Raw genomic sequence first — 24,607 nt, forward strand, 5'->3', positions numbered from 1 at the left:
TTTTAGTGGTGTCTTTTGATGAACAGAAATTCTTAATCTTACTTTAGTCCAATTTATCAATTTTCCCCTTTCTATTTAGTGGCTTTTATGTCCTGGTTAAGAAATCTTGGGAGCCAGCCCCGTAGCACAGCGGTTAAGTTCACATGTTCCACTTCTCGGCTGCCCGGGGTTCGCCGGTTCGGATCGTGGGTGTGGACATGGCACCACTTGGCAAACGCCATGCTGTGGTAGGCGTCCCACGTATAAAGCAGAGGAAGATGGGCATGGGTGTTAGCTCAGGGCAAGTCTTCCTCAGCAAAAAGAGGAGGATTGGCAGTAGTTAGCTCAGGGCTAATCTTTCTCAAAAAAAAAGAAATCTTAGTCTACTTCAAAATGACCAAGATATTCTCTAATACTTTCTTCTAAAAGCTGTATTGTTTTACCTTTCATATTTAGCTCCACAGTCCATCTGGAATTGCTATCTGTGTGTAGTGTGAGGGGTTAAGATACACTTCACCCCGTATGGGTATTCAATTAATCCTGCACCATTTATTTAAAAGATCGTCTTTTTCCCACTACTCTAATTGTCACCTTTACCAAAAAATCACATGACATTTTACATGTGGGTCTCTTTTTAGATTTTCTGTTCTTTACCATTGGTCAGTTTGTCCACACTTACACTAATGTCCTCCTGTCTCTATTATCATATATATCTTTATAATAGGCCTGTTATCTGGTGGTATAAGTCTTCAGCTTTGTGCCTCTTTTTGATTGCTTTGATTAGTTTTTGCTTTGTGCATTTCCTTAGAAATTTTACAATCAACTTTTCAATCTCCTTGATTTTTTTAAAGAATTGTATTAGGATTGCATTGATTCTGTGGATTAATTTGGAGAGAATTGAAATCTTTAAAATATTGAGTTTTTCAATCCCTGGATGTGAATTGATTTAGATCTTTGAAAAAGTCTAAATGTCCCTCCATTTATTTAGATCTTCTTTAATTGATTTTGCTCTTTTTAGCATAGAAGTAGTATATATCTTTCTTTAGATGTTTTCCTATGCACTTGATATTTTTAAATCCTAGACCTAATTTTGTAATTATATTTTGTATGCTTTTTCTTTTAGGGGCCCCTCCAGCTTGTATAAGCTTTATGCCCTACAAAACCCAGTTCTGCCCCGAGTGGAGCATTTTCACTGACGTGAATGTTGTAAATCATGCAGGAAGCTAGTCATTTCTTAATTGTGCAGGATTTGAAGGAATTGTGGGTTGTAGGATGTCTAGTATTCTTGTGTTTTCCACCATTGAATGTCAGTGAAGTCCCGAGTCATTGTGACAATCCAGAGGGCACCCTAGTGGCATTGCCTCCACCGTTCCTCTGTTGAGACTCACTCCTTAAAGACATTTTGCCTCTGTTACGGTTGTTATGGTTCATCCATGTAAGTGTGCTTGACTTTTTGTTTGTTTTAGGAAGAGACCTACAGTAAGCTAACCATTTTGAATGTAGCCATCTACAATCTAGACTTTAAAAATTAGCCAGTGATTTATCTTCCCAGACTTCTGTTTGCACAGATAGACGGGTGGAGTGGCTTGAACACTGGACTTGGAGCCAGAAGAATTAAATCCTTCCGTTAACAAACACTCTGTGATTTGGCCTTAGTTACCTTTTGAGCCTCAATCTTCTCATTAGAGTGGAAAGAAAGAAAAATAACTGTCTAGCTGACTACTCAGGGTTCTTGGGAAGAACAGGTGAGACAATTTGTAGATGCTTTATAAGGCTTGGAGTACTATACAAATGCCGTTGCCGTTGATGTCGATTCATGAGTGTTGACTGTTCTTTTTGCTGGACTGTAGGCGTCATTGCTGGGGTGACGCCTCCTCCGCAGTCTGCGTCTGCCCCGTGTGGGGTTCTTTGAGCATGGTCACTATAGAGATAACTTATTCGTGGAAAGTGGTGTCTGTTTTCTAAACACTCGTATGTTTGTAGGAAGGCAACAAGAGCACTTCTCCGTTGGGATTCCTATGCCTTAATTCTGGTTTTCAAAATGAAAGTAGACCAACTGCGCGCTTTCCGTTTCCTTCATCATCTTAACACTTAGAAATTCTCTGAGGATTATGGTAAGATCTGAGCAAGTTTTGTGTTCCTCATTGAAAGTTTCCTTGTAAATATGGGTGGTACAGTATTATAATTAAATTCTCATTCATATTAATTCACTGTCATCCTGGCCTTCCATCCCATGGATTGAGAAATCCCTGGCCTGTTACTGGATAAAAAGGTGAAAAAATTTTGGAATGTAGGCTGTGAGGGAGGAAGCATACTGTCTCTGCAATTTTAATATGGAATATGCTTAATGCTCATAAGATACTGAATTTCAGTGTGAGTTCCCACCTATGTCCTTAAATCTCCACAGCTAGTGTTACCTCTAGAGCAAAGCTACTTGTACAGACAGGTGATCTTTTTAATTGGATTTGGGTTTTATTTGAAGTTTCAGCATTTGATTATTTTCCTCCCTGGTTTTATTTTTTTAATAGCCCACTTCCCCACTAATAGCTTTTTGTTGTTGTCGTTTTATGTATTTTTAATCAAAGTTATACATATATTTTAGAGAGTCAAGTAGTTTTACAAGGCTTGTTTCAACAATCTTTGGATGTTATCTGGCGAATTCCAGATGTGGAAGATTGTTTTCACTTTTTCACCGTTACTTCATTGTCCCAATAAAATTATAATTTTGGTTAGATTATTATTCAGGGTTTTTATTATTATGGCCATAGAAAAGTAAGTCTCTGTTGAACCATGTAGTAAACTATAATTTTCCTTTCCTGGAAGATTTTAATTTTTGATTTTTTAATTTTTCCAAGCATAATGATTGTCTTTTTACTTTTGTTTAATAATAGCCAGCATTAATTCGGTCCCTAATAAATAGGTGCTGTTCTTATTGCAGTCCATGTGTTAATTTGTTTAACTACGTAGAGGGGCACAGAGAGGTTTGGTAACTTGCCCAAGAAACTGATGTCGCCACAGTTCAAACGCTGGCGGTCTGGCCTCAGAATCCGTGCTCTTAACTACTGTGCTAAATTCTTTTTGTTTTCTGTTAATATGTACTTAGAACACCTTTTTTGTTGAGGTAAAATTTAAATGCAGTGAAATGCACAGATCTTGGGTTTATAATTTGAAGAGTTTTGACAGACATACGTTCGTGTAACTAACACCTTAATCAAGATATAGAACATTTTTATCACTTCCAGTCCAACCCCACGTCTCATAGGCAGTTACGATTCTGGTTTATATCACTCGAGATCAGTTTTGTCTGTTGGTGAGCCTCATACAGATGGACTCGTGCAGTATGCATTCTTGTGTCGGCTTTCGCTTGCCGGATTTATCCATGTTGTGTGTGTGAGCACTTCATTGTTTTTGATTGCCAAGTAGTACTTCATCAAAACAAATACTACATTCTGTTTATCCACTGTCCTGTTGATGGACATATAGGTTGTTTACAGTTTTTGGCTTTTATGAATAAAGCAGCTATGAGCATTCTTGTACAACTCTTTTTATGGACAAACATTTTCATTTCTTTGGAGGTAAATATGTGGGAATGGAATGTGGGGTCTTACTGAGGGTACATGTTTAACTTTGTAAGAAACTGCTGGTTTTCCGGAAGTGGTTGTATCAGTTTACATTCCCACTTACTGTAGCAGATTCTAAGGCCGCCCCCATGATCCCTGTCCGCTGCTCTTTATGCTCTGGTGTAATCCTCTCCCCTTGAGTGTGGGTGGGACCCATGACTCGCTTCCTCCTAATAGAAAATGGCAAAGGTGACAGGATGTACATGATTATGTGTGCGTGATTATGTCACACCAGGTTGTAATGCCCATCTTGTGAGGAGACTCTCCCTTGCTGGTTTTGGAGAAGCAAGTTACCATGTCATGAGCTGCCTGTGGAGAGGGCCACGTGACAGGGAGCTGAGGGCAGCTTCATGTCTGTAGCCAGCAAGAAATGTGGCCCTCAGTCCAGTAGCCCACAAAGAACTGAATGTTGCCAGCAACCAGGTGAGCTTAGGAACAGATCCTACGCCGCTCAAGCCTCCTATGAGACCGCAGCCCCCACTGACACCTTGATTGAAACCTTGTAGAGACCCCAGCTTAGCCCTACCTGGGCTAACCCACTGAAACTGAGATCACAAATGTGTGTTGTTGTCAGCTGCTAAGTTTGTGGTAATATTGTTGAGCAGGAGTAGATAAATAATACTAGTGGCGTACAGAAGTTCCTATTGCTCCATATGTCCACCAACATTTAGTTTTTTCAGTCTTTTTAACTTTAACCATGTTAATGAGTATGAAATGTTCACTTCTTGTGGTTTTGATTTGCCTTTCCCTAATGACAGTGAATGCCTACTAATTGGCCATTTGGATATCTTCTTTTGTGAAGTATGTATTCAAATCTTGCCAGTTTTATAAATTGGCATACTTGTCTTTTAATAATTTATTTGTGTCAGTTCTTTATATATTACAGATCGGGTCCTTTCAGATAGATGTGTGTGTGTATGTGAGTGTGTGTGTGTGTGTGTGCGCACACATGCGTGTGTATCTGATATATACTCTTTTCCTTCCAGTGTGTGACTGGGAGGAACTCCCTCATCCCTGTCACCTCACACAGATTCCCAAACTGTTATCATTTTACCACGTTTATTCTATTACAGCATCTTTCTCTAAATTACTTTTTCTGAGCCATTTGAGACCAACTTACGTACGTGATGCCCTGTCACTCCTAAATATTTCTGCGTCTATTTCCTGTGTCAAGGGCACTCCTAGATAACTACTACCTATTCCTCTAAGAGTCAGGTATTAGCATTGATAAAACCCTGTTCTCCAATCCGTAGACCCCATTCACATTTCGCCAGCTGCCCCAGGAATGTGTCCTTTTCGGTTTTGGTCCAGGATCCCACCAAGGAATGTGCATTGGCTTTAGCTGTCATGTCTCTTCATGTCCTCCAATCTGGAGTAGCCCTTTAGTCCTTTCCTGTCATGCGTGTCCTCAGCAGTCTTATATTCAGTAAGATGACCTGCAAGCTGAGCCCATTAATATTTCCTCGTGACCAGACTCAGGTCGTGATTTCTTGGCAAAAATATCACAGAAATGATGCTGTGATATTCTCGTACGTCACGTCAAGGGGCACATGATCTTAACCAATCCCGTTACTGGTGACGTTAACCTTGATCATCTGGTCATGTTGATGTCTGCCAGATGTCTCTCCTTTTCTTCAGTGTAAAGTCATTGTTTTTCTTTTTGTAACTGATGACTGTTTTGTTTGGAGACAGTTTGAGATCAAGCCAATATCCTGTTCCTCATGAAACTTCAAACTACCAGCATTAGTATCCTGCCTAAATCAGCAACCACCATGTGGTTGCCAAATGATGTTTTGGGTTTTTTTGAGTGAGGAAGAGTGGCCCTGAGCTAACATCTGTGCCAGTGTTCCTCTGTTTTATGTGGGATGCTGCTACAGAGTGGCTTGACGAATGGTGCTAGGGCCATGCCCAGGATCCAAACCTGCAAACCCTGAGCCGCCAAAGCAGAACGCACGAACTTAACCACCCACGCCGCTGGGCTGGCCCCCCAAATGATGATTTTTTTTTCCCATTAATCCTTCTACATTTATAAATTGGCCTTCTGCTGTCTGAATGAGCTTTCTCGTCTCCTTCTGCCCACTCTCCCTCCCTCCCTCCCTTTCAGTATGGACTCATGGATTTGTAATTTATTCATTGGGTTGAACTTGTTAATATTATTATTTATTTTGATGCTCAAATTACTCCAGATTTGGTCAGTGGGAGCCCTTTCAAGCTGTTTCCCTTTTTATGTTCTTAACATTCTTTGAACACTTCGTAATTTTCTAGAACAACAAGATGTTCCAGGCTCATCTTGTATTTTCCCTGCCCTGGCCCTGGCCCCACCCATTTGTCTGAGGAGCCCTGGTTCTTTTAGTGGCGGATGGTATTTAGAAACCAAGATTTGGGAGTTTGTGGTGCTTGTGACAGGGTGTCATTGCTTCTAGGTGCTCTCACAGACAGAGCAGGAAATGGAAGTATGTGTGTATAGCACACACCACACCCATACACATCTCTTTCTCTTTCATCTCTTTCTATATCTTTTTCTGTAGATAAACTAGATGGTTTTTTAAACCATGAAAAACCATGAGTTCAAACTAATATCTTCAGTTCTAGTATAATACCTCAGGGTTCTCACCAGCCTTATCCCTTTCCAGGTTTGTAAGTTCCATTTCCAAGAGTAAGAAATCTGACTTGCATTTTCTTCAATATGTTTATTTGCTCAATTAATTTATTTGCTCATTTTAAGTGGTCTCCCAACTGCTCTGGCCTTCTCCTCCATCTGCCACATCTGCACCCCCACCCCACCCCAGCACCCTGTGTCCTTGAGCGCTAGCAGGTAGAAGCAGGAGCACAGATAGACAAATGGTAAACTTAGTGACTCCTGAGACAAGAGGTAGAAAAGGAGAAGCACCACAATATACTCTGCAAAATTTTAAATAGTATTTTTTCCAGTTATTTAGTCTTGTGTAAAAAAAGCCACTCTAAAACTTAGTCACTTAAAATACGGACAGTGTTATTTTGCACACATATCTGCAATTTAGACAGCACTCGGCAAGGGTTCTCTCTGCTCCACTCAAGGTCGGCTAGGTGGCTCAGAGGCCGGGGCCTGGAGTCGTCTGCTTGCTCTTTCACTCACATGTCTGGCAGCCAAGGCTGCGGCTGAACACATATAGGTGGCTTTTCCACGTGGCTATTTGACTTCCTCACATCATAGTGGCTGGGTCCCAAGGACAAGTGTCACAAGAGACAGCCAGGTGGAAGCTGTGTTGCCTTTTCTCGCTTGGCCTGGGAAGTCACACGGCATCGTTGCCACTGCGCTCTATTCATTAGGAGCGTGTCACTAAGCCCAGCCCATGTTCAAGGCAAGGGGAATTTGTTTCTACATTTTCATGAGAGGACTGTCAAATAATTTGTAGCCATGGTTTAAAACCAGCATAGTATTTAAAAATAGTTTATTTTCTGAATGAATGGAAGATTCTTTCATTTGTGGAGTTGAATTTGTTTAGTACTGTTAATTCATTTTGTTGAAAAGTTTTAAAATATATATACTTGTATATTGATACATGAAAGGGATCGTCATATCATGTATCTGTGTATTATTTCATGAAATCTATTGTTTCTCTTGCCTCATTTCCCCCTTTTTCTTCAATTTTCATTTTGTATCACCCCCTACCAGGTAACTTATATTTGCATCCTTCCATATTTTTCTCCATTCTTGTCTAATATAGAAATGTCTATACATACGGTGGCTTGGGGATCTCTTTTAACACAGAGTTGTATTAAAACTGATTTTTTTCATCGTGCTTTTCTACCCGAACACTTTATAGAAATCCCTAGAAGTGAAGAGATTGTGTTTGACTTTGTTCTTTATAATGACTGCACATACTTTCTGATTTGGTTATTGGATCGTGAAGGGGTAGGAGACTGGATTCAAGGCATGGGAATGGAGAGGGACAGACTTTGGAGAAAGGGTAGTGGGCAGCGAGGGGGAGAGAGAAGTACTTGATGCTCCTAGGGTCTTAGACCAGCTGTGCCATCAAAGGAGGCAGGCAAGTTGGAAGAATGTGGGGGGAGGTGCATTGGTTGGTTTTGTCTGGGAAATGACTGTTTTTACATACATGAAAATTGCCTACCAGGCAACTGAAGACGCGGGACGAGGCAGAGTCCAAGGATAGGGTTGGAGCTGATAGACAAAGCTCTGAGGTGGATGATCACTCGACAGAGAGCGGTGTCTTGCCAGTGTGTGCTGTTAGTGGTCAGCCCAGAAAATGACTGCAGTTTCTTCATTCCAGGCCAGGATCCTGTGTACTTACACTTGATGCATTCAGTTCTCCTCTTTAAAAAGCTATCCATTTTTCGGAAGCAGAGTTTTTATTTTCATTTTATATGATGTGGGCTGAGAGAACCTTTTGCTAAATATGGCACTGTGAGTTTGCTAGTCTTTTGGAGGCACTTAAGATATTTAAAATATGAAACCAGAGCTACCTGATTGGAACTTGCTTGATCTCTTCTCTCAAATCAGACCAACCTAGGCTACATGTGGTAACTAGCATCGTTGAATGGCTGAAGAGGATTTTCTTTTCCTCTTCTCCTTTTACGTTAGAGAAAGAATTTGCAGTCCAGCTCGGTAATGGATGCAGAATGAATAGGACAGACACATGATTCCCCCGAAACCCTGGAGCTGATAACCACGCTGATTCTGTTGGGATGATGATGATGTTTAAAATACTAGTGGCCTTGAAGTCAGTAGCGGAGAATAATAATGCCATCTCCTTTTTAGGAACAAAAATGTTGCCCTCTCCACCCCCCACCCACTCCTGGAGAGTTGAGGGGAATGATTGTTATTTTCTGCTTTTAGATTGGATTACTGAAGCTCAAAGCCAGAGAGAGCCCACGGGCTCTGTGGCAGTGGTACAGCTGAAATGACAGAAGTCCTTCAGACTCAGTTTTGATCAAGGAAAGGGGAGAGTGAAAGCTGCTCCTGTTCTTGTTTCTCCCTCTAGTCTCTTTGGTTTTGGCCTTTTTTCAGATAACTTCAATAGACAACGTCAGATGTCAATTACGTGTAAAGCATGCTGGGAAAACTACAGAGGTGAATGTGATACAGGCCTGTCCTTCAGGAGCTCCCTGTCTTGGTGTAGACAGCTAACAGGAGCACAATGCTGATTGAAATCAGTAGTAAACAGGTACATACTGAGGTAGTACAGGAGAAAAGAGCATTAATTCCTCTGGAGAGTCTGGCATTTGAAACTGGAATTTTTATCTTCAGCTTTTAGTTGTGGAAAATTTCAAAACTATGCAAAAATAGAGAAAATGTGTAATGAATCCCTGTGAGCTCATCACCTAGCTTCACTGCCAGCTCCAAGTTGTTTCGTCTATATCCCCACTCCCTTTCCCCACTTTCACCCCCAGATTATTTTGAAGCAATCCCAGACATCATAGGGTTTCTTCTATAACAATTTCAGTATGTATCTCTAAGAGATAGGGACACTTTTTAAAAATGCATAAGAAGAATACCATTATCCCTCCTAAGATAATTAACAGTAGTGAGTCTTAATGTTATCTCACTTATGGTCAGTTGAGCCAGACTTTACAGAGAGAAGATTTTAATAGGTGGTGAGTGGAAGGAAGGGAATTCAGGCTGAGGGAACAGCATATGCAAAAGCAGGGAAATGTACATAAGTGAAAGGTAATAAAAGCCTGATTTAAGGCTGTGGCAGTGGAAGTGAAAAGGAAATGGCAAATATGAGTCATCGCAGAGGAAAACTCAATGGAATTTTCCAGTTGAGGATAGCATGTATATCTTCCCTCTATTTCTGGTTAACAATGTTTGAGTGGTCGTTTTGAGCCATAAAGAACAGAGATGGCAAACCAAGTCCTACTCACAAGCCAGTGTTTTAAACCAAGTTTTATTGGCCCACAGCCACATCCGTTCATTCCGACGTTGTGGCTGCTTTCGCCCTGCAATGGCAGAGTTGAGTAGTTGCAACAGAGACCCTATGGCCTGCAAAGATCAAAATGCTTACTATCTAGCCCTTTATAAAAAAAGGTTTGCTGACCCCTGATCTAGGAGAAACTGGGTCCTGCATTTAGTTCTGTCAGAAGACTGTTGACGTGTTGATTAGGAACAGCCGTGGTTTTGTGATGGATAGTCAGAAGCCTGGGAATTTGTTTTGCTCTGTCTTTATCATTCACTCTATAGCAAGTTTCTCAAAGAATTTCTCTGCCTGTTTGATTGGTATCTTGTTTGTTGTCTTTCTCTCCCACCAGAACATTCACTGCTTTATCTCCACGGCCTGGATCAGCACCAGACACTGAGTAGGCACTGAGTAAATAATTGTCAAATTAATAAGTGAATGCATTAGTCTTTTTGCTCCTCTTCTGCATTAGACACATTTGGAGCTTCTTGGGGGACAAGGATGATGTATTTTTAGGTGGCAATCATGCTATTATGTAAATCCATTATAATTTTCCCCCAACAAAGTTTAGAAAATTGTTTCTTCAATACAATGGAGTCTTAAGCAGCAGGTAAAACTAGTAATTATGAAGACTGTAGAAATGTGGGAACATGTTTATGATGGGTTAAAATTTTATGCACACTGCCTCTCTAAAACATATATGACTGTGGCCAAAGACTAGAAGCTAATGTGAAAGTGAAATCATTGTTTTAAGACAGTAGAATTTTTGGCTGCTTTTTTTCTCTAAAATTTTCTTTAATACTATCGTTTTCTCGTATTTTCAATAATGATTTTAAAAATATATCTTTTCCGTGCCTATCCCCCCCATGCACACACCTACACCATGTCCGAAATGTGGGTCACAGATGATGCAATAATCAGAAATTAGAGTTTGTATGGAATCTCAGCATTGGAATGGTTGACAGGCATTATGGATAGATGTTTCACTTTATCCCATGATAAACTGCTACAATATACTTCCTAGCAGGATGTATGCCTGTAAGCATCCTTGGTTGGAGCCTGATTTGGGTTTATAAGCTTACATTTAGACAAAAGCCCTTTATTTGAAATGGAACATGAACAGGCATGGTGGGTGAGAATGTCTTACATTTGTGTTTTCTCAAAGCAGTGTTCCCCCTTCCTCTTATTCTGAGATGCACGTCCTGCCTGGCTTTTCCATGGTGCCATTGAAATACAGTATTTTCTCATAGATAGAGTAATTTGGAGTAGTCGTTTGGTTTTCTTCCCATTCCACTTTCAGGCTGCCTTTAAAAACAAAGATAAGTCGGGCCCAGCCCCATGGCTGAGTGGTTAAAGTTCCATGTGTTCTGCTTTAGTGGCCCAGGTTCGCAGGGTCAGATCCTGGGCGCGGACCTGTTCCACTCACTGGCTATGCTGTGGCGGTGTCCCACATACAAAAAGACAGAGGAGGATTGGCACAGATGTTACACTGGGGCTAATCTTCCTCAGGCAAAAAAAGAGGAGGATAGGGAATGGATGTTAGCTTAGGGCAAATCTTCCTCAGCAAAAAACCCCAAAAAGCAGAGATAAGTTGTTCCTTTGTACCTCAGTTTCTCCATGTGCGTGATTGTTATTCTCTCTACATCTCCCAGGGATGTGGTGAGTTTGCAGCCCTTATATTTAAACAGGTGTTTGTGTTTGTCCTACCAAACAACATTTCTAGGTTATATGTAGCTGGCCTTCTGGCCATTGCCTCTAGGCTTCATCTCAGTAACTTGTCAGGGGCCGAAATTCTGCAGCACAAAACGAAATACAGGAAGATTCCCCAGTTTCAGAAGCCTACTCTTTTAGGGAATGTTACCTCCTCGGCTGAGCAAATGGGAAACTGAAGGGCCTTTTCTCGTTTAATTCAAAGTAAAACCCAGAGTCCTTCCAGCGGTCTACAAGAGCCTAGGTGACAGGACTCCCTGCCCCCTCACTAACCTGACCACCTGCTACTTCCTCGTGGGTCGCGCCATTCTAGTCACAGGGACCTTTTGCTCTGCCTTGAAAATGTCGGACGTGACCTGCCTCTTTGCACTGCCTCTGCCAGGTAGATACATGGTTCCTTGTCACTCCTCCTCGAAGTGTTTACTGAAGTGTCACCTTCCCAGTGAGGTCTGCCCTAAGCGCCCCTTCCCCCACATCATTCCTGCTGCTTTTTGTCCATAGCACTTGTCAACTCCCAACACACTATATGATTTCCTCATATATCATGTTTATTGTTTACTGTCTCCTCCTCCCTCCCGCCTAGAATGGAAGCTCCGTGAGGGCAAGGATTTTTTGCTGGTTTTGTTGACTGTTGCATCCCTAGTGGTAAGATTAGGGTCAGTAGCGTAGTAAGTGCTTGGTAAGCGTTTCTTGAATGAGTGAAGTGGCTGGAACACTGAGTTTCACCTTCCACTTGGAATCTTACTTAGATGATTGTTACTACCAGACGCCTTGATCCTAGCGATACTCTGTTCTCCCTTTAAGGAGCAAAGATGAAAACATCTTCTCTTCGTCCTGCTTTGGCATTACTGAGATAGGCTGGAGAGTTCAAGGAAATGTTTTGAGTACTGAGAACAATAGAGGGGCTGGCCCAGTGGCGCAGTGGTTGGGTTTGCATGTTCCGCTTCAGCAGCCCGGGGTTCGCCGGTTCGGATCCCGGGTGTGGACATGGTACCCGCTTGGCAAGCCATGCTGTGGTAGGCGTCCCACATATAAAGTGGAGGAAGATGGGCATGGATGTAGCTCAGGGCTAATCTTCCTCAAAAAAAAAAAAACAATAGAGAAATTAGTACAGAAAATGCAAGAAGTGTATGACTCTCGAATCTGCCATAACTAGCTTGGTCTTGTATCTTGCACGCAGTCCCAGTCTACTCACTTATCATGAGAAATCTAATTCTAGCTTCAAAGGACTGGTACTGACCTTGCCTCAGTGTCCTGCAAGTGGTGCCGTCTCATAATCTGCTACTAAGGAGCTCTCTCCTATGCATCCTGACAGCTATCACTGAGACCGAGAGAACATCCATTTTCTAGTTGGTGTGTTGTGTTAGTCCGCTCCGGCTGCCATAAGGAAATACCACAGACTAAGTAGCTTAAACAGGACATTTATTTTCTCACAGTGCGGGATGCTGGAAGTCCAAAATCCAGGTACTGTCAGGGTTGGTTCTGGGGAGAGCTCTTGTCCTCACTAGCAGACAGCCACCTTCTCACTGTGTCCTCACACGGCCTTTCCTCTGCACACTCAGGGAGGGAGAGATCAATCTGTGGTACCTCTCCCTCTTCTCCCTAAGGACACCAGTCCTACCAGACTTATGACATCATCGAACCTTTATTACTTCCCTAAAGGCCCTATCTCCGGGGGCTAGGGCTTCAACATAGGAATTTGGCGAGTGGAAAGGGGCTGGGGGTCGGGGAGTGGGAGCGGCGGGTGGAGGCACCGTTCACTCCATAAGTGTCATCTTTTACTGGAACAAATAAGATTATGTTTCAGGTGAGATATCACAAAGGTGGGATGGCCTCCATTAATTTTTTAGCTGATATTTATTGAAAACTAACCGTGTGCCAAACTCCATACTGGATGCGGGGATATCCTGTACCCTGCCATCCTAAAGCTCACAGTTCAGCAGAGGGGACAGAGAAGGGTGACCAGGACTGTGAGGGTGTACATATGTGTTAGGGAAAGCTTCCTTGAGAAGATCGTGTATATTCTTGCAGATCTGTCAGTACATACATCCATAGTTTACAGTATAATAGCATATAATATAATATGATGATAACCCACATATGCAGTAACAAGAAGGCAGTTCCTTCAAACTCTAGCCTTAAACCTTTTTCCTTTGTCTTCACCTGGCTTCAGTCCCTCAGCTATGGGTACTCTCCAGCCTTTACCTCCCAAACGTTTTTCTGTGTTGTTTTAACAACCAGTGACTATTCTCTTCATACTCTATTGAAAGTTATTGAGGTTTTTTTCTCATTTCTTTTCCTTAACAAGTTGAGTTGAACCTATAGTTCTCTGTCTTCATCTCCTAACTTTCTGCAAAGGCAATTCCTGGTGTTCAGTGAAAACTGTTCCCATCAGAGCCTTCTGTTTGCCATTAATAAATGAGAAGGGAGGTTGTCAGCCAGCGTTAATACTCTGTTTACGAAACTGCAATTACTGATGCAGCATTCTGTGAAGTTCTTACTATATAAATGGCGCAACTGATTTGATAAGTTATAACTCCAGAGAATTCCTTACATAGTAAGCCAACTGTTCTCTTTCCTTCTCAGGGGGATACACATAACTTAAAGTAAGTTTGTCTTGGTTGCCACGCACTTTAAACTGATCTGGTTTTCCTGCCTGTGCTCAGACATGTTTATGAGAGCTTAACTGATTTCTCTAATAGCGTGGAGATAGAGGGAGGAGGCTTTTCCTGCCTTAGTCGCCTTGATGATTCATGGTCTTGAAATAATCAAAAAGCACTTAGTACATACCTTATTGCTTCATGATCCTTTGAAAAACTACCAAAACTCTTACCAAATACCTCCTAATCTTTTTTTTTTTCCTGCTTTATCTCCGCAAATCACCCGTGGTACACAGTTGTATATCTTAGTTGCAGGTCCTTCTAGTTGTGGCATATGGGACGCCGCCTCAACATGGCCTGACGAGCGGTGCCGTGTCCGCGCCCAGGATCCGAACTAGAGAAACCCTGTGCCCCCGCAGCGGAGCGCGCGAACTTAACCACTCGGCCGGACCCCCAAATACCTCCTGATTCTAATGGTGTATGTTTGTGTCATAGCACACTCCACAAAGTTCGCAAAACCTGATAGGTATTCTCTGTGATCCTTCTCTTTTCTCTTAATTCTTTCCCAAGTCTGTGTGTGTGATGTTTCTGGTCCTTGGGTTGTAAACTTCCCCAGGCAGTGGCCTGCTGATGTGTGAGTTGAACTTACTTTCAGTAGCTTTTGCATTATGTGGTAGTAAGTGCTCAGTAACCACATGTGGTCGGTGGTTACTATGTTGGACCATGAAGTGCTAGAAGGATAATCTTGTTGCAAGATAATACTGCCTCAGGCAATTGTCATGTTTATTGAAAATGCAAATTTTCTGACTCTGGTGATGAGGCTCTTTTGGAACATGAATCAGAATTATTTGGCTGACATAGGAGACACCGTTTCTTTGACATTGGACAGTGGGAGAGGGCGTAAGATGCAGAAGAAATTCTTTCCCAGAGTTACTCCAAGAGGATGAAAGAGTTGGCAAAAAATTTCACTTGGTCTTATAACTGTCCCGTTCACGTACACTCGTTCTCAATAGGTGGATGCACTTAACTGATATTAACACGAGTTTTTCTCTTTTCTCGTAAATAACTATAATTTTGGCTTTTGTATCTAGCTCGTCCCTTGAAGCTTTTCAGTGTTTTCAAGGAGCAAATAAAAATATAGTGTTCTTTTTTTCTGGCCTTTTAACTTCTCTTCTGCATACTTCCTTTTTACTATAAACTTAAAAATCACTAAACAGTTTGAAAGTATGAGAAGCGATGGTAACTTCAAGTGCCCAAAGATGTTCATCAGGAATTGTTACCATCATTTAAATATTCAGAGCTAACTGTATTGACTCCAACAGTTCCTCAAAAGATTAAACAAAGTTTAATCCTAGGACCCAGCAATTCCACTCCTAGATAGATACCTAGAGAAATAAAGACGCATGTTCATGGAAAAACTTGTACATGAATGTTCAAGGCATCATAACTCATAATAGCTAAAAGGTAGTAACAACCCATGTGTCCATCAACTGACGGATGGATAAATAAAATGTGGTATATCCATATAGTAAAATATTATTTGGCAATAAAAAAAATGAAGAACTGATTCGCGCTACAACATGGATGAACTTTGAAAACATGCTAAGTGAACGAAGCCAGTCATGTAGTGTATGATTCTGTTTATATGCAATGTCCAGAACAGGAAAATCCAGAGATGGAAAGCAGATTAGTGGTTGCCCAGGGCTCGTGGAGTTGAGGGGAGATGGGGAGTGACTGCTAGCTAATAGGTCTGGGGTTTCTTTAGGGGATGATGAAAATGTTCTAAGATGGACTGTGGGGATAGTTACCCGACTCTGCATATACTGACAACAGTCGAACTGTACGCTTTTAGTAGATGGATTGTATAGCATGTGAGTTATCTCGAAGAAATTGTTGTAAAGGAAGACCTGACAGCTTGTAAAGAAGCAAGTTCTCGGTAAATGGTAGTTCTCATCCCCTCCACATTGGTTTTGCCTTCTTTCCTTTCTTTATTCCCCCTCAAATAAAAATCAAAGGAAATAAAAGCTAAAAGCCTTCCTGTTTCTATCAGTCTTCTTCAGCCTAAATTTCAGTGCTTTTCTGACCAATCCTACCAACCATATTTAGCATTTTTCATAGTAACTTATTATCCTTTTATAAATTTATATCTTGTAGATCTCATTAGACAATGAGACCCTGGAGAGAGAAAATATTGGGGGTTAATGTTGAATCAGGGGCTATGCTTTAGTGCATTGCACGTATTCTATCAGTTAGCCCTTACGGTAACCCTGTGAGGGTTATTTTCTCCACAGCTGATATGTAGCAGAGGTAGGATTTGAACCGAGGTCTGTTTGACTCACAAGTCCCTGTCCTTAACAACTATGTTACTCTGTCTTCTTGTAATCTGCACAGCTGTCGGCACAGTGGTCCAGTCTGTATGTTAAATATTTGCTGATTAATTGTTGTATCTTCTGATGCTTCTCCAACTTTTTTCCTAAAATATTCTAAGAGACATGTGAAAATTTATCACTAGGGGTCTTGTGATATAGTCCAAAGACTGCCTGCTACAAAAACAAAATTTCTTTGAAATCTTATGTTTAATCTTGAAAAATTGTGTAAATTCAGCGTTTTAGTCTTTAAATGTGTGTATTCCAATGTAAAATTCATCCCCCTGTCCTCCCTCACCCCTGATTGCCAGTAAAATTATTCTTGGAATCCTGTCTATCTGGCGTGATCCTGGTGTACTGAGATATATGTCTACTACTTTCAGAAGCAACGTTATATAATCTTCTTAGTTTCAGATACGATTCCCTGATAATATATATCCAGCGCTGACTTCTCCTCTTAACTCCAGACTCATATCTCCATGTGCCCGTTTGACACCTGCATTTGGATGTTCAATCAGCATCACAAATTGAACGTGGCTGGAATAGGTCTCTTGGTTCTCCCTGCAACTCCAAACCTATTTTTCCTCCAATTTTCCCCATCTCAGTAACTGGTACTATCATCCACTTAGTTGCCCAAGCCAAACACCTAGGAATTATCCTAGATTCTTCTTTTTTATATCTACCACATCTAATCCATTAGCGAGCCCTGTTGATTTTACTTGTAAGATATCTTTTTTTTTTTTTTAAGATTGGACCTGGGCTAACATATGTTGCCAATCTTTTTTCTTCTTCTTCTTCTTCTTCTTCTTCTTCTCCCCAAAGCCCCCCAGAACATAGTTGTATGTTCTAGTTGTGGGTCCTTCTGGCTCTGCTATGTGAGACACCGCCCCAGCATGGCTTAATGAGCGGTGTAGGTCCACGCCCAGGATCTGGACCTCCAAAACCCCAGGCCACTGAAGCGGAGACGCAAACTTAACCACTCAGCTGCAGGGTTGGCCCTGCTAAGATACCTTGAAACCATCCCCATCTCTCGTTTCCTTTGCCTTTCCTTTAGGCCAAGCATCACCACCTGCATCATGCAATAGCAACCTAGCCGATCTGCTTCCACCCTTTCCCTTTACACTTCCTCTCTACACAGCCAGAGGGATCTTTCTGAAATGCACATCTGATTATTTTACTCTCCTGCTTCATACCCTCCAATAAAACCCTAACTTCTTATCATGGCTTACAAGATTCTGTTTGGCTTGGCCTCTCCCTGCCTCTGCAGCCTCATCTCTTATCCTGCCTCACATGGTTCACCTCATTGCTTTCACACTGGCCTTTTTTCTGCTCCTTGAGTAGGAGAAGTTCATTCTCTTCTTCGGGCCTTTGCACTTGCCCTCTCTGCCTGGAATGCTTTGATCTCAGATAGTTACATGGCTGTTTCCTTTGTGTCATTCATATCTCAGCACAGTAGGCCTTCCCTGACTGCCAAATCTGGATTAGACACATTCTTCTAGCCACTTTCTTAACATATTACTTTTAACATTTTTCTATTACATATCCTATCGGAAATTATCTTGTTTATTGTTGTCTGTCTCCTCTTCTGTACGTGCTCCCAAAACAAAAAAGATTGTAAGTTTTACAGAAGAGGACTATACTGTCTTGTTTGTTACTGTATTCCTGGTTCCTGAAGAGTTCCTGGCATACAGTAGGTCCTTAATATATATTTGTTGACTAAGCGATTGCTTTTCCCATTGCGCATAGGGCCAGTGTGAGAGTTGGAGTTGTGAACTGAGAGTACATGGACGGTGCCGAATTAGAAAATGAAAGCAATCAAAAGCCTCTGGTGCCTCGCGTGTTCGTTGCAGATTTAGTCATAAGCACTCAAAATTGGAAACAACCCAAATGTCTATCAACTCATGAATGGATAAACAAATTGTGATTCATACAATGGAATAGTATTTGGAAATAGAAAGGAATGAAGGACTGATACATGGTATAAATGGATGAACCTTGAAAACATGCTGAGTGAAAGGAAGCCTTGCACAGAAGAGCACTTACTTATTCCATTTATATGAAATTCTAGAAAAGAAAAATCTAATCTATAGTGACAGAATAGTGGTTAACTGGGGCCCGGGATGGGAGAGGATTGACTGGGATGGGAGACAAGAAAACGTTTAGGGTTATGAAAGTGTTTTATATCTTCAGATGGTGGGTGATTACACAGGTATATACGTTTGTCAAAATTTACTGAAATGTACAGTTTGAATGGGTCCATTTTATTATATATAACTATATTTCAATAAAGTCGATGAAAAAAACTTTTGGTGCCTGCATTTAAGTGCACTTTGGATTTCTTTTGTCTTATTTACCTCCCTAGTTCTTGGGCAGGTGACTTTTTAAATTTCAGGATCTCCTGGCTGCCTGCTGACTCATCCTAGGCATGCTTGCATTCCTGTTCTGAATTAGTACCTACATCCTTTGGGCCTCTTGCCCTTTATCTCTAGTTGGCAAAGCATCTTTTTAATTGCAGTGCTGTTGTTATTTTCATATCTGCTACTGGAACTTGCTGTCAAGGCTAGTTGGGTTTCGATACCAAGGAACAAGTCCTTGCGATAGAAGTATGACTGTTTGACAATACGACATGAAAAGGAAATGTGCACAGTTCATCTAGCTTGATAGGAAGACATAAGAAGTTTACATTTTAAACTCAGTTCTTTTGGCTGTGATGCCTTGTGTGGTTTGATCATAGTGTAGACTAACCCCTTCAGAAATCTCACTATGTTCATGATTCATCCTGCTGCTATCAGTGTAGTAGCCGCACCAAAAACTCTCTCCGTTGAGGTGTGGCGGATAGAAGACCATCTAAAGATTGAACTCTTGCTCTGGCGTTAATTTACTGTATTTGGCATCAAGCAAGTTTTCATCTTTTGTTTTTCTTCCCTTTAGTTCATAGAATCATCTAATCCTTCCTTTATTAAGACTTTTTTGTGTGCAAGCGATATGTGAATACGGCCTTGTAAAACATTTAAGCCATACGTAGAGTGTGATATGAAAATCCTCCCCAAGCTGCCTCACTTCTCTCCCCCTCCCCAGACTAAGTTATTCTTAAGAATTTGGCATATATTCTTCGAGATCTTTTCCTAAGCATTTAAGTACAATATGTATGTTCATGTAAATATTTTACATAAGCAGAATCACTGTGAGGTGTTCAGCTTGCTCTTTTCCTATAATAGTTAGGTATCTTGGAGATTCTTCCATTTCTGTACTTAAAGGTCCCTCTTCCTCTTCTTAATGGCTGTGTACTATTCCACAGAATGGACAAAACAGTTTATTTAACTAATCCCTGTAAATGGATATTTAGTGTATTTCTGATTTTCACTCTAATAGTAAGAAAGTGAATTTAGACTGATGTAAATAATTTGTGTTTTTAGGGTTTTTCATGTCTTTTTTATTCAGTTGTGTAATTATTTATACTACATTTTTTAGAAAAACTTTATGGGGGTGAGAAGTACCTCACTGATTTGTAATGTTGAAATAACACTGTTTGAAAACCTTTGCTTTGGAAGAAAAGGTTGAATATAAGTTCTCCGTGATTGTGGGCTTTATTTACCATTGTGTCTTCAGGGCTTTCTCTTTAGGTGTGATTGTAAAGCCACAGCACTGTAAATAGTTAAGAAATTATCTTACAGTTTTTATCTGGTTAGTTCAAAAGAAGCATACATCTCTAAGGGTGAGAACTGGGAATAACATAAGAAATTAGCTGTTGGTTCTAATGGTTGCTCTAGGTTAATATTTTCCCACTGAGCTCGAATCAAGCATATGTGAAAAATGCTTTCTCTCCCTTTTTTTTTTCAATTTGAAATCCTGTGAATACACATCATTGCTGTGGGACTTTCTGTCATCCCCTGTTGATGACCAGCTGCTGCTGGGTTATTAGCACTTGAAATATTAAAAACAAACACACAGGGGCTGGCCCCGTGGCCGAGTGGTTAAGTTCGCGCGCTCCGCTGCAGGCGGCCCAGTGTTTCGTTGGTTCGAATCCTGGGCGCGGACATGGCACTGCTCATCAGACCACGCTGAGGCGGCGTCTCACGTGCCACAACTAGAAGGACCCACAACGAAGAATATACAACTATGTACCGGGGGGCTTTGGGGAGAAAAAGGAAAAAAATAATTTTATTAAAAACAAACACACAAAAACCTGTTTCTTCACATTTTCTTGCCCTGTGTATATGAAGATTCAGAACTATGGAAAATTCTGATGTTTAAGGAGAATTGGAAAGATATTTTAAGCAGATGGGTTTGAGTATCTCAAAACCCTTGTGATGTAAGCGCATTCCCTCAGCTCTGCTTTTCAGCAAATAGTGGGGGTGGAGAGCAGGCTGACATTTGCTTTAGCCGCCCCAGAAGGGCCAGAACTGCCTTCCTCTTAAGTTTTGACTGCTTGCTTGTTATGAAACAGTCTAGGACACTGTTTTCTTTCATATTAACTGACCTCGTTGTTAACCTCACCTTGCCTCCCCCCTTGTCTTTTTTTGGTTTCTGGTTTGCCCTTCCAATTTGTTATCACACCATAGAGAGAAGGCGTTGCAGTTGGTAGAAATTGTCGCATTTCTCTGGTGGTTTGAGTCTTCTTGGCTTTGAGCTTCCTTCCTCTTAGGACTTACGAGACAAACAGTATAGGCAGCCTGTCGTGTCTGAGGGTTTAAATTCTTATTCACCTTTTGTTTTTTGCAATTAAGATGAATTTTAAAAGAAAACCATTTCCTCTATTTAAGAATTGCCTTAGCAGGAAGTTAGAAATCCTAGAACCTTGTTGCAAAGGAGTGTGTAGCTCTTTGTCGTGAATGAGTCTGCTCGGATCCCTTGAAGGCGTCTCTTATTGTTAGTGTGCAACTAGATACCTTCAGTGGGAAAGAGACTGTACTTCAAGGCAATGCAGCAAAAGCTTCAGAGGGCAAAGGTAAAGTGACGGGGCAGAGTTAATAAGCAAGAGACTTGGCTCCTGGATTTCCTTCACTGACTAACCTTCAGGCATTTGACTTCCCTACCTCACACCCTTTCTTTGCCTTCAGTCATTAGATACTAAATTTATTGTGGACGAATGAGATTGTGTTTATGGAAGTTCTACCCAGAAGGTGTTTGTAAATATGAAGTATTGTATATTATCTTTCTTAAGATGACAGCTTCTAGTAGAACTGCCTCTGATTCGTCTTAGAGTACAGCTCTTAGGGGACAGGAAGTTTGTTTACTAATTCAACCATTATTTGTCAGACATCTATTATATACCATTCATTTTGTAAGTTTTGGGAATAGAGTGGTGAACAAAGTAGATAAACTTCCCTGCCCTTATGGAAATCAGGCTCTAGTTGGGGAGACACCTACTAAATAAGAGAACACCAGTAAATACAGCATGTGGTGTGTTAGATAGTGACAAACGCTAAGCAGGGAAAGAAGACAGGAAGTGTTGGGGAGGTAGTTAGGGCTGATTATTATAACTGGTTTCCTTTTGAAGACTATATATATTATTTTATACATTCAAAACATTGTTCTGAGAAGGAGTCTGTTGGCTTCTCCACACTGCAGAGGGACCGTGGCATAGAAGTTAAGGACCCAGCAGCAGAGGGTCATCCACCCAACCACATGTGATTAAAGCATGTCTATTCCTCTTTGATGCTTTACATGATAATGATGAGGTAGACTTTTCCATGTTGATTTTCATGTCATATCTGATAATTGTGGTTTTCTTTAAAGGATTTGCAGCCATGAGTCATTTTTGAGGCTACTGTTGTAGGACAGCAGTTTTTCCATTCATGTTCTGCAGAACCCCAGGGTACCCTGAGCCTTCCCGTAGACTTGGTGGTCATTTTAAATTTATATCTGCATCTTTCTCATCCAGATTAGTCTAAACAAGTTAGTCACGTGCCTGGCCTTGCGGGAGGCCTAAGTATAGAGAGTAGATTGAGGGGTTGATGCATATTTATAGGATTTAAACAACATTGATTGTTAACAGATGCAGAAAGTGAGTGAACCACTGATTTAACTCCTTAGGTCTATGTCATTGAACCACTATCAAGACCTTGTGCTGATATCTACTGTCTGTGTAAAGATAAGAATTTCTGAGATGATTATTCTGTTATTTTCCTTCCCACCATTCCCTAGTTGTTTTTTTTGTTTGTTTGTTTGTTTTCTTGAGCATCCCTGTCAGCCAGGAATACAGATTAAAAAACAAGCACGTTGCTTGCCCTGTGATTGGGGAGAGATAGACAATTGAATAATCAACACAGTGTATTATGGTGAGTGTTAGGATAGAGATAGGCCCAAGTTTCAGTGAGAGCCTGAAAGTGGGCCACCTCCCCGATGTGGAGTGGGGGGTGGTCCAGGAAGGCCCCCTGAGTCAGGGGCACCAGAACTGAGTCAAGGAAAGGGCCTTGCTTTGTTGCTCACTGCTTTCCTTTGATCTCTTCTGACTGAAAGTACTTCTTTGGTTTAATGCAGGGTCAGCAGATGCCCTTCAGCCCACTACCTGTTTTTTTCATAGCCCACAAGCCATAGCTTTTTAAGTAGTTGAAAAAAATCAAAAGACTATTGACATTTCATGACGTGAAAATTATATGAAATTCAAATTTCTGTGTTGACAAATTAAACTTTCCTGGAACACAGCCACACTCATTTGTGTTTTGTTTATAGCTGCTTTCTTTGGTCCCTAAAATACAGCTGAGTATTTGCAACAGAGACCGTATGGCCCACGAGGCCTCAAATATTTAGGCCCTGTACAGAAAAAGTTTGCTGACTCCTGCTTTAATGCTTTTAATGCCCTCCTGAAATGCAGGAGGCCGAAACAATGATGGTAGTCAAAAGGAATGCATGAAATCCTGTTCTCTTCTGTTAGCTGGTTGCACGTAACACACAGGAAATGTCTGACTTCTCCTTTCCTATCTCCTGCTAAAGCGTAACGCATACGCACCTCAGTGCACAGCAGTAGGCATTTGCATCATTCTTGTTTTGTCCGGTTTGAATTTAGTTATGGGGAAATTTTTAATATTTCTCAAAAAGAGAGTATCTGGTATGAGTCGAAATGATTACAGACTGTGCTAAAGAGTAGGAAATACGGAGTTTACTCTCAGTTGTTCTGTAAACGAACCAAAGGACATCAGGAAGGTCCTTTAACCTCCCTACAGGTCTCTCTAAAAGAGAGGGTTGATTGGTGAGTAAACTGGATCATCTCGAGGCACCTTTCAGCTCAGTAGAGACATCGCTGTGTGGAGGAAGGAGCGTGCACTCTGACGTCAGACAGGCCTGTGCCTGAATCCTGGCTGTGTCACTGCCTACTCAGGTGACCTTGAGCCGCTTATCTAAACTCTCTGTGCCTGAGTTAGTTCACCTGAAAGTGTGGCTGTGAGTGACCTTTTAAGAGTGAAATGCAATCATGTTCTTAAAACTCCTGGCTCTAGTAAGTGTTTAATCTAGTGTAACTATGATAATTATTATCAGTCCGTGAACTCTTACTGTATATTATGAGACAATTTAAAAAGCAAAGAAGATCTCTCAGTAGTTTATTTCAATAATTTATTAATAGCCCATCAACTTTGACTTAGTGTATTTGCATTTTTGCTGATAAGTGGCTTCCTAAAACCCTGAGTTCTTTTGAACCGAGACTTTCCCTAACTGGTAGATTTTCTAGCTCATGTTTTAACTTGAGTTGATACGTAGAGCGCATGTCTTGCCTTGTAAACACATTCAGTCATGTTATCATTTTACCACCCTTAAAGCAAGTAATAGTGGGGAAAAGAGATTTCGTGTGTCATATCATCTTTCCTCTGTATTAACTACTCTTCCCTTTCCACCCATTCTCAATAATTGATTGACTTGTTTAATGAATAATTTTAATTCTCCTTAGGAAGGTTAGTTTTGATGAGGATACTTAGACTGAGAAGTTCTAATGTTTGCTTAGCATAATTTTTGATGGTTTGGAGGTAACATAGTTATAGCGAGCATATTGGATTATCAGACAGGACACTACGTTTTCTGTCTTTGAATAATTTTCCCTTGATCTTCATTTGTAAAAGTGTACTGAATACTAATTATATACTTTATTTATTTATTTATTTATTTTTGAGGAAGATTAGCCCTGAGCTAACTGCTGCCAATCCTCCTCTTTTTGCTGAGGAAGACTGGCCCTGAGCTGACATCCATGCCCATCTTCCTCTACTTTATATGTGGGACACCTGCCACAGCATGGCTTGCCAAGCAGTGCCGTGTCTGGACCTGGGATCCGAACCGGCGAACCCCGGCCTGCCAAAGTGGAAGGTGTGAACTTAACCGCTGTGCCACCGGGCCAGCCCTATTTTAAGCAAACTCAATGTATGAAATATTTGTGTTTATGATTTGCTTGATGAAAAAGATATGGGGTTCCTTTAAATAGTCAGCTTTCCTAGTCAAATCAAGAT

The 24,607-nt window shown here is 41.1% G+C and overlaps 1 protein-coding gene across 3 annotated transcripts in view; it reads left to right on the forward strand.

Moving 5' to 3' along the window:
- Positions 1–24,607, forward strand: part of PACS1 (phosphofurin acidic cluster sorting protein 1) — a 132,609-nt gene that overhangs the window by 15,641 nt on the left and 92,361 nt on the right. The window contains exon 1 of one of the 3 annotated variants that reach the window (XM_070565548.1): positions 20,807–21,120. The exons of the other annotated variants lie outside the window; for them this stretch is intronic. The gene's annotated coding sequence lies outside the window, so the exon portion shown is untranslated. Of the gene's footprint in view, positions 1–20,806; positions 21,121–24,607 lie in introns of those variants that run through there. 3 annotated transcript variants of the gene reach the window in all.

Source organism: Equus przewalskii, chromosome 11, assembly GCF_037783145.1.
Source record: "Equus przewalskii isolate Varuska chromosome 11, EquPr2, whole genome shotgun sequence".
In the NCBI taxonomy this organism is placed as follows: Eukaryota; Metazoa; Chordata; class Mammalia; order Perissodactyla; family Equidae; genus Equus; species Equus przewalskii.